Here is an 18,751-nt window from a genome sequence, read left to right as displayed (position 1 = left end):
CGTATATTCAATCTCATTCCAGCTGTTGAGGTTTTAAGTACAGTAACACACACTTACACTCGTGACCTTTGAAGGAAAAAGATGAGGTAAACACACACACACACACACACACATGCACCATCCATACCAGGAATGAGCTTCATTTACATTGCAAGGCTCTTGAGAAATGTTTTAATACTGAAATCAATATCCATCTATCTGCTCAATCTATTTAATTAAATAAATAAATAAATAAATAAATAAATAAAAACAGTAAATTAGGGATACAAAATTTCGGGCAAGCTCTTTGCACCATTTAAACAAAGGACACAGCTCAATGGCTTTTTATTTAATCAACACAATTCTGTGAGAGTACATGTCCTGAAAACAAATATTCTAAAATAATGAAATCCATTTAGTATGGCTTTCTGCAAGTTTTTGTTTTGTTTGTAAATATGCTGTCAACAAAGACCGGAGAAAGACATTTATCAATCAGAGGACCCGAAGCTCTCATATGGAAATTGAGTTGTGATCAATATCGCCTTCAGCTGGAATTGAACAAGTGAGAGACTCCCAAGCCAATCCACAAAGCTACTGTACATACTGCAGTGGCATTTTTACGAAAACAGCCAAGTCCTTAAACTTAAAGATAGCAGTCAGATCTGGTGAATATGCACATTATAAACAGATATGGGCAGCAACAACAATAAATAATTGAGAATTTCTTCTGCAGCGCAGTGTGTTAACAATAATAGATTACACTGCCGACAACAGACTCAAATCCAGACGCAGCCCTCTATGGAACCTGAGAAATTAGCAAGCTGTGTGACAAATCTATTTCTCATTCTTGTAAAAACGCTAATAAAACGGACGAGACATCATTTATTATTATGCTATTTATTCTTCAAGTTTTTTTTTTTTCCTTCTTCAAATTAATACCGTATCAGTTTTTTTTTTTCACCTCAGTCTCCTTTTTGTGCAAAGGGGAAAAAGTATCTATTTTAAAGTAATGAGTTACTCTGTAGGGCAGAAGTCTCCAACCCTGGGCCCGGAGAGCCCCAAATCCTCGGGTTTTATAGGTGTCTATATCATCAATGGCCAAAGATCTGGAACACCTGTTAATCTGGACTAATTAAGCCAATAATTGGTGCAATTAAGTAACCGAGAGCGCAGTTGAAATGCAAACCAGAAGACCCAGTAGCTCTCCAGGACCAGGGTTGGAGACCCCTGCTGTAGGGGATATATCCAGCATACTCAAGGTATAAATCACTTCGATGTAAATCACCTCATGTAAATTCCCTTATTTTCCAGGATGTGTTGCACTCTGTTATACCGTCTTCCACCAGCAGGTGGCAGTCAAGGTGACTGCCATACAACTTAGTCGAATTCGCTCTTAAAAAGTAATTATATACTTTCTTTATTTTGCTCTTATTTGAATTTGATCTTATTTTGTAATGACTTTACTGTACTTTATAACTGCTCTTATCTGCAATGTGATATTGTGTAATGTGATATTTTGTAATGTAATACATTGTATTGGGATATTTTGTAACAACTGTAAGTCGCCCTGGATAAAGGCGTCTACTAAGATATCACACAGGTCACACATAACTTGGACCCTCTTATAGTTCCCAGCATTCAAATCAGTGGGTTGGTTCTGAATATCCAGTAGCTACTGTACCACTTAAGGAATGCATATATCCATATACTGTAGCTCTCCAACCCTGTACAGCCAGCCCAGATACAGAGACATGTTCACGCTCCACCCTACAGTACACGCAGGCTTACAGCACCAGCCAAAGCAACGCAAACCACCATCATAAGATTCCCTTTTTGTTGCTGCTGTTTTGTTTGCACATATCACCAAAAGATCTCCTTGGCTAAACAAGCATAACAGTGTACTGCAAATATACAAACTATATCCAGGGGCGCTATATGTGTGTGTGTGTGTGTGTGTGTTTTTATATTTTTTTTTTTGCACCGCTGTAAAAAGCCTCTCTCAGAGGCGAATACAGGCACATCGCCATGGCTTTAAAATTTAAACTTGGCATTCACATTCACTCCCCATCTCCAGCCAGGCTATGATGAGATCACCCCATCTAACATGTCATAATCCCTAATCCTGTTCAACCGTTGCCTTCACTGTAATAATTCTCTGTCAGTGCCCATGCTGTTCAGTGGAGTTGGGGCGAAGGATAAGCAGCGTTTCCCATGCTGGGTTTGAAAGGGCTGAAGCTGCCAGAGGCGTACATCCCCACTCCAGCAGAACCTGTGGGGCCAAGCAGCAAATCAGTCAACCCGCAGCATCCTTCCTCTAAACCAATCAGGATTCACCTGGCCTACGAACAGGGGGTCCAAGCCATTGTTTAGCGGTCTACGCAAAAATAATATACTTTTGCCACAACACTCCAGTTTACAGAATTTCCACTGGAGTATTTAATAGGTGCAGGGTGCTCATTCAGTTTTAAAAATAGCTTTTGGCTTCAGGTTGTCATTTTAGGAGCTGTGTCACTGAAGAAGAATTCAGCATGCCTGCCTGGTAAAAGAGGAGACTGAATGTCATAGCAAGGAGTAATGCAGCAGCAGACAGCAGAAAGACACATGATCCTATGAGAGCCACCACTTTTACTAAACAAGAAGGCTATATAATAATATTTGTAGTGATTTTATAAGGTTCAAGTTTCTGTTTTCCAGTGCACAGTTTCTAAAAGTGCACCACAGCTAATAATACTGCAACATTTGAGCTGGAGAGAGGTAATGAATGCCAAGGGTGAAAGGTCAACTAGAAAGTGCTGTGTGTCACTTTTCCCGAAGTTTTAGTGCAAGTTTTTATGCCTGTCCAGACTCTCTAAGATGTCTCTTGTCTGTCACTCCGATAAGGTGCAGTGAATTTAAAACCAACTGTTACTGGATTAAAGTTTGCTTCTGCACGGTGCATTCTAATGTCACCTCTCCTGTCTTCAGTAAGACAAATCCCACTTAATTGTAATTATTAGTCTGCACTTTGGCCTTTCCAGAAACCTGCTATTTTAGGTTGTTTCATTGCAGCTGACTTTCTTTATAGAAAACAAACCTGAGCTGCACATACTGAATGAAACAGAGACAAGCTTGAAACAGCCAACTCCTTATAATATACCAATTCAATTTTATTAATTTGACAGAGCCATTAGCAAGATGCAGCATCTTGAAAATAATCCTATTCTCTGATTGCTTGTGATGCCTGGCCTCTTTGAACTAATTTGCACTCTAAAGAAAATTTTAATGTTGCTAGGCAACTGTCAAGAACGGGAAAAACCAACCAATTAAAACTTTCAAAATTGAAGCTAGACACCCTCTTTGCTGGTGTACATACAACATAAATGCTCACAACAGAAATAGCCAGTTTACATATCAGACATAACAATAATAGATGCATCATTTACATACCTAAATTACTTGCAACGTTTTTAAGCACCTTCATGTATTTTGCATATAGTGTTGGTAGCATATGATTCATTGCACACAAAGTCATATCCCCGGAGGTTATTATTTGCACCTTATTAAAAAGGTGTAGCAACACTTGTGTAAATGACTTATTTAGGGAGACACGCAATCCAATTTAGTAGATGGATCCTAGTAAACCAGTAAAGGAGCAGGGAGTGCTCTTTACCAATCTTGGACTACAACCCTCTTCGTGATGAGCACCACACATGTATCATTGCTACATTGCTCTAAGGTAGTCCCTATGTGTAACACTGTAAACTAGTTTAAATTAAATAATCTTCCTGTGTTAAAATCAGCCCTTTCAGAACTGCAGAGTGCAAAGAGCTCAGCAGTATGTGTTTGCATCGATCTGGTCATAATTTGAGTGATAAACCGTTATGCATGGACAATCCTGGATTCGATTGATTATTGGCATGCAAGCAGGGATCAAAATGATCTATTAATGAAAAAAAAAACTTTTGTCCTCCAAGTATGTGCAGTGATAAACAGAATTGATTCCCTATAAGCAGTTTCCACATTGTGTTTAAAGCAACATAGCAGGTCAATAGTCTTTCAATTTTGACATCAGAGTTACTTCTGCACTCCGTAACTGTTGGCAATCTGTTGTCGTGCGTCAGGCCTTGCTTGAGTATATTAGTGCGCCTCATCATTGACTCAATTAGAAAGCATTTTTCATCAGTGTGATTGATGGCGCTACTATTAAATGTTTCTGCAACAGTTTGCAAGACAAGACATGCACATTTCAGATAATGCCTCCTTCAGTGTTCAGGTAAGTTTGTCATCCGTAACTTTAATGTATCTTTTCCATTCACCACGCTAATGTACATCTTTATTCAAATGAACGTCCCATATGCGGCTTACAATCAATACATTTGGGATCTATAGTTTATTTTGATTAATTCATTTAAATTGTGCTCAGCCTGTGATGTCCCCAACGAGTCATTTACTGAAGATCCAACGAAGGAACTAGCTGGCTTCTCTTTGCCTCGAAGACACTGGACTGCACTGAACAACACATGGAAGGTTCAGCTGCAGTACCTCAATAAGTGGGGAATTAAGGAGTGGCCTAAATGCCTACAGTAATTGCAATCCACCACTCACATCACCAATCACTGCCTAATACATGCTTTTGCAGGCGGTACACACCCATTTGTAAAACTCCCAAGTAATCAAATCCCAACCAATAAAACAAGATCTTGTTCAGTTTAATCAAAGTTCAATAAGCAGGGTGTCTGTTAAACAACAACACCACCATTCTTTATTAGGAAAGCAAGGATTGAAATCCGTTTACACCGACTGCTTCTCCAGTAATGCGAGTTTGTTTTGGCATTGTTTGTTCTCCACAAGTGCTGTGAATGGCAATGGTTAGATAGTGGATGTTTTCAGTTCCACACACGCAGTATATACACCCTGATCAAAATCATAATCTTAAAGTAGTTTATTCAGCAGCAGTCCATATCTGTTTTCAAAGTGTCAAGGTGCGAAGGGAAATCGCAGATTACAATTTCACGGTTGTAAAACCCGATCTCCCATGGGAAAGGGGGTTGTCTCTCCTCCTCTATCATACAGCTATATATATAAAAAAAGACACCTGCTACAGTCAGTTAAAAATGATTAAAAACCTGGAGACAATACCAGAGCCACTTAAGGTGCATAATCACAAATGTTGGAAGAAACCTCTATATAAAAATTCACTTCTGTGATACTATAACATATGATAAATTATATGCATTTACATATAACTTTCAATTGTAAGTCGCCCTGGATAAGGGCGTCTGCTAAGAAATATATAATAATAATAATAATGTAAAATATATGCAGAACCTATGCAAGTATTTGTACTACGAATGGTACAATACAAAACCAGTACAGTTCCAACTGTGCTTTTTTCCTGGATTATTGATCATGATGCTAAGCATTTGCACTACAGTTAGGCTGACCCATATGAACGCAATGATTATGACAGCACAGTGATCCTTTAGAAAAGATATTAAACATCCAGCACATGAAAAAATAAGGTCAGTCTTGGCTTCCATATCTCAGGAGCTGATTTCTGGCAAATTTAAAACTGAGGCACACTAAAATGGGCAAACACAGACCCATATGAGAATAATCTACACACACACACACACACACACACACACACACACAATTACTACCCTTCAACACTAATGAGGTTAATGTATGTGGTTGCTGTCACCAGGTTTTATTCCAGAAATAGAATTTACTTTTAAAATGTGTTGTTTTTCACCTTTGTCTCCATTAAATCTAAAAGCAACTACATTAAAGTGAATATCCATGTAACTGCAACCCACAGTAGTATTCATTTATTTAAAAAAATCAGCCTCCCAAGACAGAGATCTCATTGTCAGTTGACAGTCAGGTATTTATTTATCAACTAATCCATTAACATTCTTCCAAGTTTCGATTAGCAATACAAAACACGAATCAGAAAACACATTACGGCTACTTTCTTTACAGTTCCAGTTATTGTATCCTTTTCTTCCATTTGCACACTGCAACCATCTTAAAAGAACAACTTCAATCTCCTTGCATTTTCTTTGTCTACAAAACTTTCTGGAAAATAAGATCCACTCTAAATGCTTCCCGCATCACAGCACCCTGAACAGACATAACAATATACTAAGCAGCCCAAGTGGAATAACATCGTATCCAGGCTGACTTCACAGTGTTCTTGATGAAGACATAACAGACTTGGGTTCTTCTGCAGATAAGCAAGCACTTCACAGCAGGGACCCTATACATGTCTATTCCTTCTTGCAAGAGGAACCAAGGCCAGCCACCTGAACACAAATTAAGCCTATGTGCGGATTTCAACCACAGATCTCAAACTACGATAGCTCTGGTGCATTCTTCCTTATTGATCTCCAGTCCTATATGCTCAATTCACATTTTAATTTCCAGCATTAGCTTCTTCAGTTACAGCATGCACATTCCAGACTCTCTATAATCTCTGAGCCAGCTGGCACAGTATGCATGCAGGGAGGCAAGCTGGGAGGCAGGCTGACATGTCATGCTCATGACAGTAATCCCATGTCATCAAATCAGCTGCCCAAATATAAACAAGGCGTAAACATGTTGACATGCCAGCAGTAGTCCATCACTCTTGCTTTTGACTTCATCATATTCATTCCTTTTAAGGCAATTTTTAATTATTATTATTATTATTATTATTATTATACACCTTTATCCAAGGTGACTTACAGAGACTAGGGTGTATGAACTATGCATCAGCTGCTCAGTCACTTACAACAAGGTCTCACCTCACAAGGCGGTTAATGACTTGCTCAGGGTCACACAATGAGTCAGTGGTTGAGCCAGGATTTGAACCGGGGACCTCCTTGTTATAAGCCCTTTTCTTTAACCACTGGATCACACAGCCTCCTTTTTTATTTGTAATCTCTTCAATTTGAGCTGTTGTTTCTCTTCTCATCCAGAAAACTCTCAAATCCAAGCCCACTTTGACAAGTTTGATTTCTGCATTCTGTTTCTGTAGTCCCTTGAATTTTCGTACTGCTTTTTCATTGATTGAAAAAGGTCCAGGAGGTCATTTTTTGTGATTAATGTCACAATCCATAAACTGACAACAGCACAGTTTTCTGCAGTACACATTTGCAAGATTACACATGAATCAGGAACTGAAATATGTTTTATAGTAATATGTCAAACAGGGGTTACTGATTTTCACTACTACTGTACACATTACCAGAGGAGTTAGTAACCAGATTACTGGGCATGTACAGCAAAATGAAATAAAAATAAAACAGTTGCGTTAAAGACAACATTTGAAAAGGATCTCGGATATTTTCTGTTTGAACATTGGGATCTTATTGCTGTCGAGTGGCTGTAAGTATTTTACCTCCTGTCCTCCGAAGAGGGAGTTCACGATCGCAAAGGAGCGGAATGAAATGAACATTTATTAATTATATTACTATATGCCCCACTTTTGAAACCCAAGTTACACCACTGATAGAAGATAAATAAAAAAGGGGAGAAAAGGAAAAAGGGAAAACAAGGAAATAATGCATCTGAAGGTGAGAGAAACTTGGAGAGATGAACAAAATCATATAAAAACCCATCAATATTTATTTTTTCCCATGCTGCTTTATACTATCCTAAAAGCAACTCTGTCTGAGTACTTAAGGAGATACAATAATGTGCTCTTTGAAGCAGACCACCTTCCATACCCAAATGCCATTAAAAAAAGACCAGAAACCAGATTATAAACAAGTGATCTTTAAGAAAAGCGTTTCCAATTTTCCGCTGCAAAAGACTTAAAAGCTTCAGTCAAGGTTAATTTTCATACCCAGTAGTAAACACATAATTTTAAGTGAACTCAAATCATAATCATTGAAATGTCATATTCAAATCCATTCATACGTAACATTAAATATTTCTTTTCTATTAGGATTTAAAAGAGAGAGTATTTACTGCAGCCTAGAACATTAAATCCCACCTTCATTTGCTCTTTAGCAGCAATGGCATACAGTAACACAGTACCATTAATCTCATCAGCAAGAGATTACATTTTAAAACCGTTTCATTTTGTTGGCTAATGTAGCAATACACCATTAATGCTATCCTTACTAATTTGTTGCTTCATTTTTTTTAATATTCTTGACATAGACATATGACGAGACAGCTAATTCAAGCAAGCTACAAAAAACAAAATAAATGACTATGGCTTCTACCTTCTTCAGATAGCATGATAGAGATAGCTACAGTAGGTAGACAGTGTAACCGTTCAACTCTGTTGGATATATGCGGAACAGTTAGATGAGGCTAGTGCAACAGGCAGTGTTGTGTGATACACTGCCATTACGGATTCTGTCCTGTCTCTTGTCAGAGAGACGGGCTCAGCTCTTTTGCATTGTGGTTAAGACGCTCGCTTGTGGTTTTCATGGGGGTCGCCAGTTCGCACCCAGTCTCCAGCCCGGTCACACCAGCAGTGTTTTAAGGCAGCATTGTCCCAGGATTTGAATGGAATACGGAAAGCTGTTGAGTCCTGACTCTTCGGATACTCCGGAGAAGCTCACAGCAAGCTGAAGGTCAGGTAAAGGCAGGCTTAGACCAAAGTATATATAAAAAATAAACAATATTGGAGCAACAGAACTGCATACCACTCGGAATGATTGCAAAGACCATTAAATAGAATGGGAGGGCAAAAAAAAAGGAATTAAAATGGCAATTTAAGCTACTTGGGTTTTCTATCCGTTAAATCACAGTAGACCATGTGCTGTATACTGCATCCCCAGGTGCCTACAGTATTACTTGGATAGTTGCCAAGTCATATTCACATGTGCCGTGCAAGTATACCAGTATAAGCACCACTGCTTAAGGGCTGTTTTACTGGTACAGTTATTATATTTAAAAGACTAATTTTCTTCTATTCTGTGTTTTTTTGTTTTGAGTTTTGAAACATTCAGTACTAAACGAGATGGTGAAAAGTATTTTATATTGGGCACTGAAGAGAGAGACGCTGTATACAGTACACTGTAGACACACACACACACTCCCACGCTTTCATGCATTTGATTTTTACCGCCTACACAGTAAGAACAGCCATATGTTAGACTCTTGCTTACTCGCTTGCATATTGGAGTACCATACCATAAGGTGAGAATTACATTCGCAAATTAAAAAAATAAAACGAGATATTTTTTACCATAAAAATAATAACTGTCATTGTTTCAGCATACATCCTAACTGATAATGTATGCACATACACCAACTGATAAAAGTGTGTATTTTCCATTATGTTTTTGTACAACGAAAGTGATTACTTGCACAATCCAGTTTATCATAATGGATTAGTGTGGTCTTTTTTTATTTATTTTTTATTCAGTTTTATACAGTTCTTACTGACAGGGCATCTTGGGGTGTGTTTTATTAAAATATGTATAGATCTTTCTGTTGTGAGAATATAATGTTCATGAGGAGTTTCATAGCAGTCTGGTGTTCCTGTCTCACACTGCTTTCTGCACTGCTGCAGATGTAATTCTTGGGTTGACAGCTGGATTGACAGGTCCCAGTCATATATCTTTAGATCTTGAATATGTCTTAACAGATATACGCCAGCTGTACAAACAGACTGTGGGCTGAATGACCTTATAATAAACATGTGCTTTTACAAACACTGCACATTGTATTGGACTGCACAAAAGAAACAAAATACATCTAGGATAGTAAGTAAACAGGCTCACAAAGAGGCAATAAATAACATAGGCATGCCTGTACTATTTGCATCAATATAAATGTGCATTGGTATTTTTGCTGCATTTCTGACTTCTTACATAGATTGAGTCTTAAAAATCTGTTCTGGCCCATCAATCAAAGACAGTTCTTTAATGCCTCTATTTGCATGTAATCTGAAGGGCTGAATGTACTCGTATGGAAGCCGACATGTACACCCAGACAAAAACTGAAAGGAAACCTTTTTCAGTTCAAAAAACCACTAGATCATAAGGGTTATTACTGGACATTGCACTTGTAAAACACCCAAAGCAAAGCCAGTCAGGGGGATACAACCAGTCAAACTACAGTAGTGTGCACATGTATTTGAACATCTAATTTTCCAAGATTTTCAGGTACAGTGGATTGATTTCATATGCACAACAATTCAAATCAACAAAAGCAATGGGGTGTTCTAATACATTCGCACAGTACTGTAATTGTGGGAGAAAGTAGAGAGGTTTAAAAATAGCAAGGTCTGGAGCAGCCCCCTTAAAATAGCAATATGTGTCAGGTAATCAATAGGCAATACAAGCCAATACAAATGCAGTCATGCAAAATCTAAATCCGATAATATTTTTACTGCATCTATTAGAAGATCTGATTTCCTGGGCCTTAACACTGTGCAACTCTCCTGTGCATTTGTCTAGAATGTCACACAATCCATCCAAGGTTGAGATACTCATTTACTGTAAACTGGAAGGAAATATGAAGAAGAAATAAAGACACAAGCATACACATTAAGAACAGCCACATGATTTTGTAATATCGTATTCACAGGGGTACAGTATTATTGACTTGAAGCAGTCCAGATCACTGTGTTTTATCTTAAAAACAATATTCTTGTAAGATAAACTTTTTTTTTTAGGTCACTACAAAAATTGCTTACCTCTACATGCATACTGTAACTCTGTAACTCTGAAATCAAGCTATCCCACCCCCCCTGGTAATAACTCTCATTCTTGTTGATACCCTATATTTGGGGGCGGTGACCAGAGTGAATTCAATGCATGTATTAGGGGACGCTGCACGTTCATCTTGCATGAATTCCCCCAGATTAATACGGGACATGGGTGTCTCTCAATAAGTCTGAAGTTGGCCATTCATTACAGCAGAGAAAACTGGAGACAATAAATCAAGGCAAATGGAGGTGCCTTCCCCCAGGAGACTTCTCTTAGCGGCAGTCAAAGTGTGCGGATAGCACTTGGGGCTGCCTGTTCACCAGAAAGAAACACCTTTTAAAAAGCACAGCCTCAATAAATCCACAGTAATGAAGGAAGCCCTCGCAATTGACAAAAAGCTTTTATTCACGGTGCAGTCAGTGCTAGTTTGTGATTTATATTGGTCTCCTTTACAGACAAACGGGACAGCAGTTAATTTAAAAAAGGCTTGACGTAAACATCTAACTAGGATAAATACTGATGATATCAATGTTATTAGTCTGGGTGTTTCAAAAGTCCTCGCCCCTACTCGTTGTGTTGTTTCTTCTGTCACAGTGAGTACCCCCCATGCCATATTCCAGTACAGGACCTCCCTATCCGTCAAGCTACAGAAATACATGGGCACATGGCACAGTTAGCAAGCAGCCTACTTGCCTGATTATGCCAGCAGTGGCAGCTGAGAATGTCATGTATTTCCCAGGGAAGCAGACTGTCTTATTGAAATGTTAATATGGCTTATACAGTGAGAACGGGGTCAGATAACTCCACACACGCAAACAACTGTCCTGCTATACTGGATCCAGTCCAGATTAGGAGAAAATACAGAAGGCGGCTGAAGTCTGGCACAAATACCGTAAAATAACCTCCGCCAGGTGAAAATATATTTTTCATGATTTTCCGTTTCATTGTTTCTCTTTCCTCCACAGGTAGGAATTGAAGGTCATACTTTCATCATTCACACATACCTTGCTGAGATGTGTTGATATTTCTATATACTTTTTTAAAATCTCCCCTATATTATCACTTAGTACTGGTAAGGAAATGCTTGCAACTAGTTAAGAAAGGGTCATATAACCACCATTCCAATAAAAGCAGCTAGGATACATTATGTCAAAAAATCCACTACAGTACAAAGTAAAACAGAAACGTAGACCTAATTTTATGTATTACGCATTTAAATTGTATTGCTTTTTTACTGTCACATTTAATTATTCTTTAGCCTGTACTATGTTCAAGAGAGAGAGAAAGAGCTCTGTTCAGTCCTTGAAATTACCATGGGATGATAAATGTAATCTTTCATTTACATTTTAAAAAATCAAATAAAATCCATTGCATGCTAAGGAATGAAAGTCTAAATCCAACTAGTATGAATAAGTCTTCTCATTCTCTGCAATTGCCACAGTTAATGAAATTTCTGCACCAGAGAGAAGACCATTGTCCGGGGCTAAGCTTGGTTGTGTTGCTGTCGTGTTCAGGGAGGACAAGAGTATAAATAAATAAATAAATAAATAAATAGGGGCATGTTCTTTTCATCAACACTAGTGACGGTTTTCAATCGGAGATAGATACGCACTTGAGGATTATAATAAATACATTCAGATAACCATTTCAGACAAGAGGAAAAAAATGCACTAATTAAAATGCTATGCCGTGTCAGCAAAAGCAGGAGGATATGTGAGTTAAAAAAAAAAAATATATATATATATATATATACAGGGTTTAAAAACCTGAGGTGCAATTAAGGAATATGGACCTGGGTGTAAGGAGATACAATGACAGAGAGGCACATTAGACTGGAAGCAGAGTGTAATTTATCCTGTTTGTTGCTTGATTAAAACGCATCCTACTGTGCCCCACAGGAACCACTAAAGGGAAGCAAAAGACATGAAGAGCGGGATGCTAGCGCAAGTAATAAAGGCCATGTGGCACAAAAATCGGAAAAGGCAGAAAACATTGACCTGCACAATATCCTCTCGACACCTGTAATCAACCCCTAAAAAAATGACTGATAATATACAAGGTTATTGGCCTTAATCCTCCTGCCCTTTTCCATACATTTACCCAACCTAATGGAACTCTATCGCCCTGGTGCTGGGCATGTTCTCCTGGTATAACCCTGGTGCCTTGGTTACTCTGGAAGTCTGAACGATTGCCAGTTTACTTAAGCATTATTGTGGATCAAGTCCACCCAGGAATGCTTGCAATCACCATTCCAAAACGGTTTGAGCTGCATGACAAAGAAGTCTTGGTACACCAAGCTCTGAGCCAGATCAAAGGCTCAGATACTGATTAGAAGTAAGATTGTCACATCATTAACAGGTTTCATGTTTACAGGAACTGACAGAAAAATACATTCTGCGGCCTAAAAATGACAGTGAAAAGAGACAGAAAAAGAAAAAAGAAATGTTTGAAAGCAATAACAAAATTACAAAAAGTTCCTAATAAAACAGGATTTCAAATTATCAGGAAATGCTGTCGAAAATAGAACTACATATTGTATTTTACCTTTACTGAAACAGCAACATTGCAGACACCCGCGCAACACGCGCCATGCTGCTTTGATCGCCCATCACTCTGGTAAACAACAACCACCACTTCAAAAATGAGCTTTGTAGAGGCACCTCGACAGACTGCCAAAAACTCACATGGAGATTGCCATCATTGCACAGTCAAAACACTTGATATCCTTCAATGCGGGCACCGACTGTACATCCAAGATGCAGATCCAATCTGTTCTGCGATTGTGATCAACATCCAAGTGCATTAGTGTAAGGTTTTAAAATTAGGTAAACTTGGAATTAACTACTTTGGTGAAGGCATAAGGAGGAAGCTTCAGATTTTAACAATGAATACCATTTTTTTGTTCCAAAATACCAAACATTACATTCTACATTGAACGGTACTGTTTAGATACAATACTCCCACTAGCATTAAGGCAGGTTACCTTACACTGGAGAGAGCCTTAGACGCTACATCGATGTTCTTAATGATCTGGAGGTATTGGGAGCTTCTCTCGACTGAGTACAGTATACCCTAGTTGGCTCGTAGCTTACACGACTACAGTGTGTTTCTGTTATCTTACTAGTTATAGTTGTGAGCAATATAAATAAATTATTCGGGAGTACTCCACTCTAACTAACTACAAACTACTCTTTTTTACAAGGTTACTGTGGTTAATTGCTTATTATATATTCCTGCACATGCCTTATCATTCAACATTCTAGGCCTAAGGCCAAGCGGAGTTGCCTTAGCAACTCTACTTATACCAAAGGCCTCCAGCAAACTGTTTTTTTCAGCTATTTACACTCTAATTATTAACATTTCCCTACATGAATATAAAAAATGACACAGTAGTGTACTGACCCTTGTGCTTTACTGCATGCCTCATCATTTTACAGACTGATGCCCAACACTGTACCATGGCAGACCTCGGCAGAACAAACAAGCGAATAGCATCAAGGAATATAAGGTTATGAAATAGCAGTGGGCAGAGGGCTATGGACAGTTTGCTGTTTTATCAGTGACGTGCGCAAGTTTGAAGGTATATCATTACTGCGACCGTGTTGATGCGCAGGTTATTCTTAAGCACAGCCAATGTAACAAATAGTACTAATTGCTTTGCAAAAAAAAACCAGAAAAAACATAAATGATCAACATTAGTTTCCCTGACAGCTCTTGGTTTAATTTCTTTATAATATGGCTTGTTGTGAAATCTACGTATCCATTATTCATTTGCAATTACTCTGTATTGAAGTAGAGCCCTGTCTAATGAGCAGGATGTGTTGCACACAATGCCTGTTACAGACCAATTAATTAGGAACAAGAGTTATCAACTATATCAAGGTTGTTAGCATCTCCATACAAATGCGTTTTGGATGAGGTAGGTTATTGTTCATGTGACACACAGTAGACATTAAAAGAAAGGATACTTTATTCTTGGATAACTAAGCAGCATTTGCCTAATTGCAACAGACATCATTTTAACTTCATCAAGGCGTTATGAATACACAGACATTGATTTACATTTGGTAGGTTTTCTTACAGTAAGTATTGTCGATTACAAATAATTTAATAGTAATTTAATAAAGCTATGCAGAATGCAATGCTGGTAACGGCTATACAGAAATGTCACTTCAGCATAGTAATGCACTTGTGTGACCCTTTAATTAAAAGTGTAGGCAGCCTTCTTAATTACCAGCCTATGAACTAATACAAGGGAAAGGGAGTAACTAAAAGAAAGAAAAAAGCACATTCATTCGCATAAAGCAAGTTGGGTGAAAAATAAAATCAAAACAAAAACAAAATCTTCCTCTGGCTACAGTCAAGTTTCATACAGTATTTGACATTTAAAAGCAGCCATTTAAAATCATTATGGGTCTCATCTAAATTAAATAGAGGACTCGGTTTCTTCTACAGCACAGTACTTCTCTTCCTTAATGGCTTCAAATTGAGTCATTTTTTTATCAAAAGAAGCACACCTACCAATTGTGTTCGAATGCTCACAATGCAAATTCCAAATGCACTGAACTCAAGCAGGATCCCCAGGGTAAGTTAACTATGTTAACTTTCTGTCTGGGGAAAAAAAAAAGAAAAGTAAAGTTTAGATGAACAGAAAAGGAATTAATGGATTCAGTTGTTTACTGGAAGGAAAGTCAGATAAGGAGATGCTGGTGGAATAAAAAGAAGAGAAATGGTTCCTATGATGAAATTCAACAGCTCCACACAGCATTTGCCACATTTCTAAGCGTTACTTTAATAACTGTTGGGTGTTTTTTATACAGATGATATCACACTCCATTCAGCATTTTTTCCCTGCAATTCCAATTTCTAAGTCAGTCGGAGAAGACAGGCTTCCCTCTGCACAGAATAATGATTACAGATTAAAAATAAATAAATAAATAAAATCCTGACAAGCTTAATAGGAACTGTAATGCCAATTCTGCTGCCTACGTAATGACTGCGCATTAAGCATCAACATTTAAACAATGCTGTGCTATGCACAGCGCAGTTTAGCATTCCACAGCACAGCTGTACAAGTGCAGTGTCCACATCTGTGTTTCTGCCTGCCATCCAAAACAAAAACATATTTATTTCACTTCAGAATCTTGTGCCATATCTTTCAGTGGCAGGAGCTAAAACCGTGTACTGTATCCCTCAACAGACAACCACAAACGATTTGAAGGCTTACAGAGACTGCACTTGTAAAAACTAAAGTAACCTTACTTTGCTTAGAATGGCATGAACTGGCAGAGCAAGCCCACTGCTCGTCTGATTAACCCTGTCCACCCCTGGAAAGTGCAGACCTATTAAGCCAGTTGGCTAAATACACCCACAAGGGTCATTTTAGGAGCGGCTGTGCACAGTACAATGCTATAGCAGTTCTCTTATTGCCAGATGACACACACACACACAAACAAAGAAGATGAGGAGGAGTTGTGGTTGTTGCAGGATGCTTTGCACAGTACAGGCCTTTATTTTTTGTATAAAAAAAGGTGCTTCTTGAAAAGCTCTAAATAATTTACTGAACGACAATACATTCCTACCTACTTTCACAGGAAGTGTTTGGTTTTGATCTGTCAACAGCTTGTCACCTCCAGCATTTAGCTCAGAACTTGGCTTCTAATAGTTATGGTAAAGGACTGGTAAAAATATATATTTCAGGTTATCAACACTTCATCTTCAAACCGCCACTTAAATGAGATATGAACAGTTGGAGCAATTGGTGTAAATATTGAGATTATGACAGTAACTCATGGGTAGGGCTGTATTTTTTTCACAGTAAAAAATTGCTTACTTCACTGCATTTCCCGGTTTAAAAACGCTGTTGTCACATTCAAAATTGATCATTTTCTCTAGAGTTATTATACAACAAATGTTCTGAAATATTTAAATGCTTACTTGAAAAGCCAGTAAATTCGAAAATTGTACAATTTTTTTGTTTGTTTTAATGTCCACCTTTTAAAAAGACAAAAAATAACTGGAAGCAAACTAAACTGGCTGCCAGGTTCCTAAATGCAGTGTAACAGGTAGTGTGTCAATAAGGCAAATGTTTGCTGTATTTATTTATAAAGTTATAAATAAAATATACATATTTACACTGTTCTTTCAGAAATGTTCATGGGGGAACTACATACTACATGACATTAGGTACATTTCACTGAAATTGTGAATGGACACAGATAGTCCTGTTGAGGCAAAGTTAATGATGGGTCCCTTAGAGCTTTATGGATAAGAACTAGGTTTTATAAAATCGAGTACAACTTAGCCTGGAATGCACAGTGCCCTTGATTAAACAGGGCACTGCTGGCCCAGGGAGAGCGAGTGGCCCATTTGCTATAATTGGGGTTTTAGACAAATGATTGTTTCAGGCAACTATTCTGTGAGTCCCATCTTTACTGTCCAAATATAGCTAAATATATATTTTTTTGTTAGAACAGTGACAAACTGCTATGCTGCATCTTCTGGAGGATTTAAGACAGATTCAAACAATTCCCTTTTAACCAAATCCGTTCCCTTAAAACAGAGCACTGAGCGAGGACTGTTAAAGTATATCATTGCTGTTCTGTGTATATACATACTTTTCATAGTAGATGTTTCTGAAAGCCGTTTTGAGGAGCCTGTTTTGCTGCAGTCTGAACGGCTGCAATCTAAATATTTTTTTCTTTCTTGACCAGCCCTTTTGAAAGATTATTGCTGCAACAGTAGAGACTTCTGCTGATTTTCACATGCTTTAAAAACTAGTAGGAAGGCTGGTGCAAGACATACAGTGGGCAGTCAGAAAATTGTCATCTTCGTAACTGGGTGGACCCACTCTGCAGCTTCAAAGCCTTTTTTAAAAACCAGGCAGGACATTAGATTTTAAATGCAATGCCTCCATCTAAGTGATGGAAATAAGACTCCCATTCCTGGTTTTACTACGAGTTTAATAAGACACACCCCAGCTTGTAAACTATACACAGGGTAATTAAGCTCATAGTAAAACCTTGAATGGGTGAAACTGCTATGCAACTTATTACCATCCCTGGTAAAGCACACTCCGTTCCTCATTTTACCAGGGCCTCATTCTAGACTTGCCAAGCATTCCACCAGACCATTCAAAGTGAAAATACCACCTGCTGCAAAAAGCTCTGCCAACAACCATGACACATGGAGGAGGTATGGGGAAATTGAAAACCAAAGCGTCAAGAATATGACAGTTGCTATGCAGTTATTAGATATCAGCCTTTGAGACGGAGGTGTGTGTTGAAGAAAATGCAGTTGAAGATCATTAGGGAAGGTTCTGGAAACAGAAACATCTCATTAGTACAATCTCAAAAGCACAGATAAGCAAAGCCTTCACCTTTGCTGCAGGCAGAAGTAACACATCGATTTAATCAGGGTTTTAACTATATTACCAAGTCAAGAATATCCCCCCTCCCCCTTAATTCACACTCACAGGTGTATCCATAAATTATCTGCAAGGCATTTGCTTTAATGTAGACATATCCAGGGCCAATTAAAAAGGGCTTTTAGTTTAAGACTGGACTAGTTTTCCTTTCTGAAAGAATCAGAACAGAAGTTCCACCAGAGCAGCAGTTTTACAGCTGCCAAAGAAAACATGAAGATACAGCAAAATAGTTTTAGGAGAGCATCAAGCACTGCTGGAGATCCTGGGCCCAAGTTAGCAAATACAAAGGGAAAATTAGCCGTTCCATATTGTCATGGGTATATTCAGTGGTATATTCCAAAGGTACCGGAACACTAAAATAAAACTAAAATATAGGATTTTCTTAAACATTTTAGTTGTATACTGAACTTCTAGTAACACATAATAGGCAATGCATTTATCGAATAATCTAATAAGTAGCCCCTTCACTGTATGCCATTCTGGGAAGAGCTTTTTTTTGTGTTTGTGACCACAGTCGTAGGTGATGCACTGTCGCTGTCGTCTTCGTCTGCATTTAAAGCCTTCTTAAAAGAAGCAGTTCGTAATAGAAGAAGTTCCTAATGCTCCTAACGCACCCAGGGGACTAATGACTGAATCAGACGGTTGTGCGGCAGACGCGAGTCATGTGACTACACCACTGGGTGTATCTCAATATACACAAGTCTTATCA

General features: G+C 38.2%; 1 protein-coding gene across 4 annotated transcripts in view; it reads right to left on the bottom strand.

Moving 5' to 3' along the window:
- Positions 1 to 18,751, bottom strand: part of LOC117435020 (xylosyl- and glucuronyltransferase LARGE2s-like) — a 106,040-nt gene that overhangs the window by 64,533 nt on the left and 22,756 nt on the right. For 2 of the 4 annotated variants that reach the window (XM_034057864.3, XM_034057859.3), the window contains exon 2: positions 15,138 to 15,227. The exons of 1 other annotated variant lie outside the window; for it this stretch is intronic. The gene's annotated coding sequence lies outside the window, so the exon portion shown is untranslated. The remainder of the gene's footprint in view (positions 1 to 15,137; positions 15,228 to 18,751) is intronic. One more of the 4 variants, XM_059003196.1, reaches the window with a different exon arrangement.

This window comes from Acipenser ruthenus, chromosome 28 (assembly GCF_902713425.1).
Source record: "Acipenser ruthenus chromosome 28, fAciRut3.2 maternal haplotype, whole genome shotgun sequence".
NCBI classification, from domain to species: domain Eukaryota; kingdom Metazoa; phylum Chordata; class Actinopteri; order Acipenseriformes; family Acipenseridae; genus Acipenser; species Acipenser ruthenus.
Note: the sequence above shows the minus strand (reverse complement) of the source record. Positions and strands in the feature narration are given on the sequence as shown.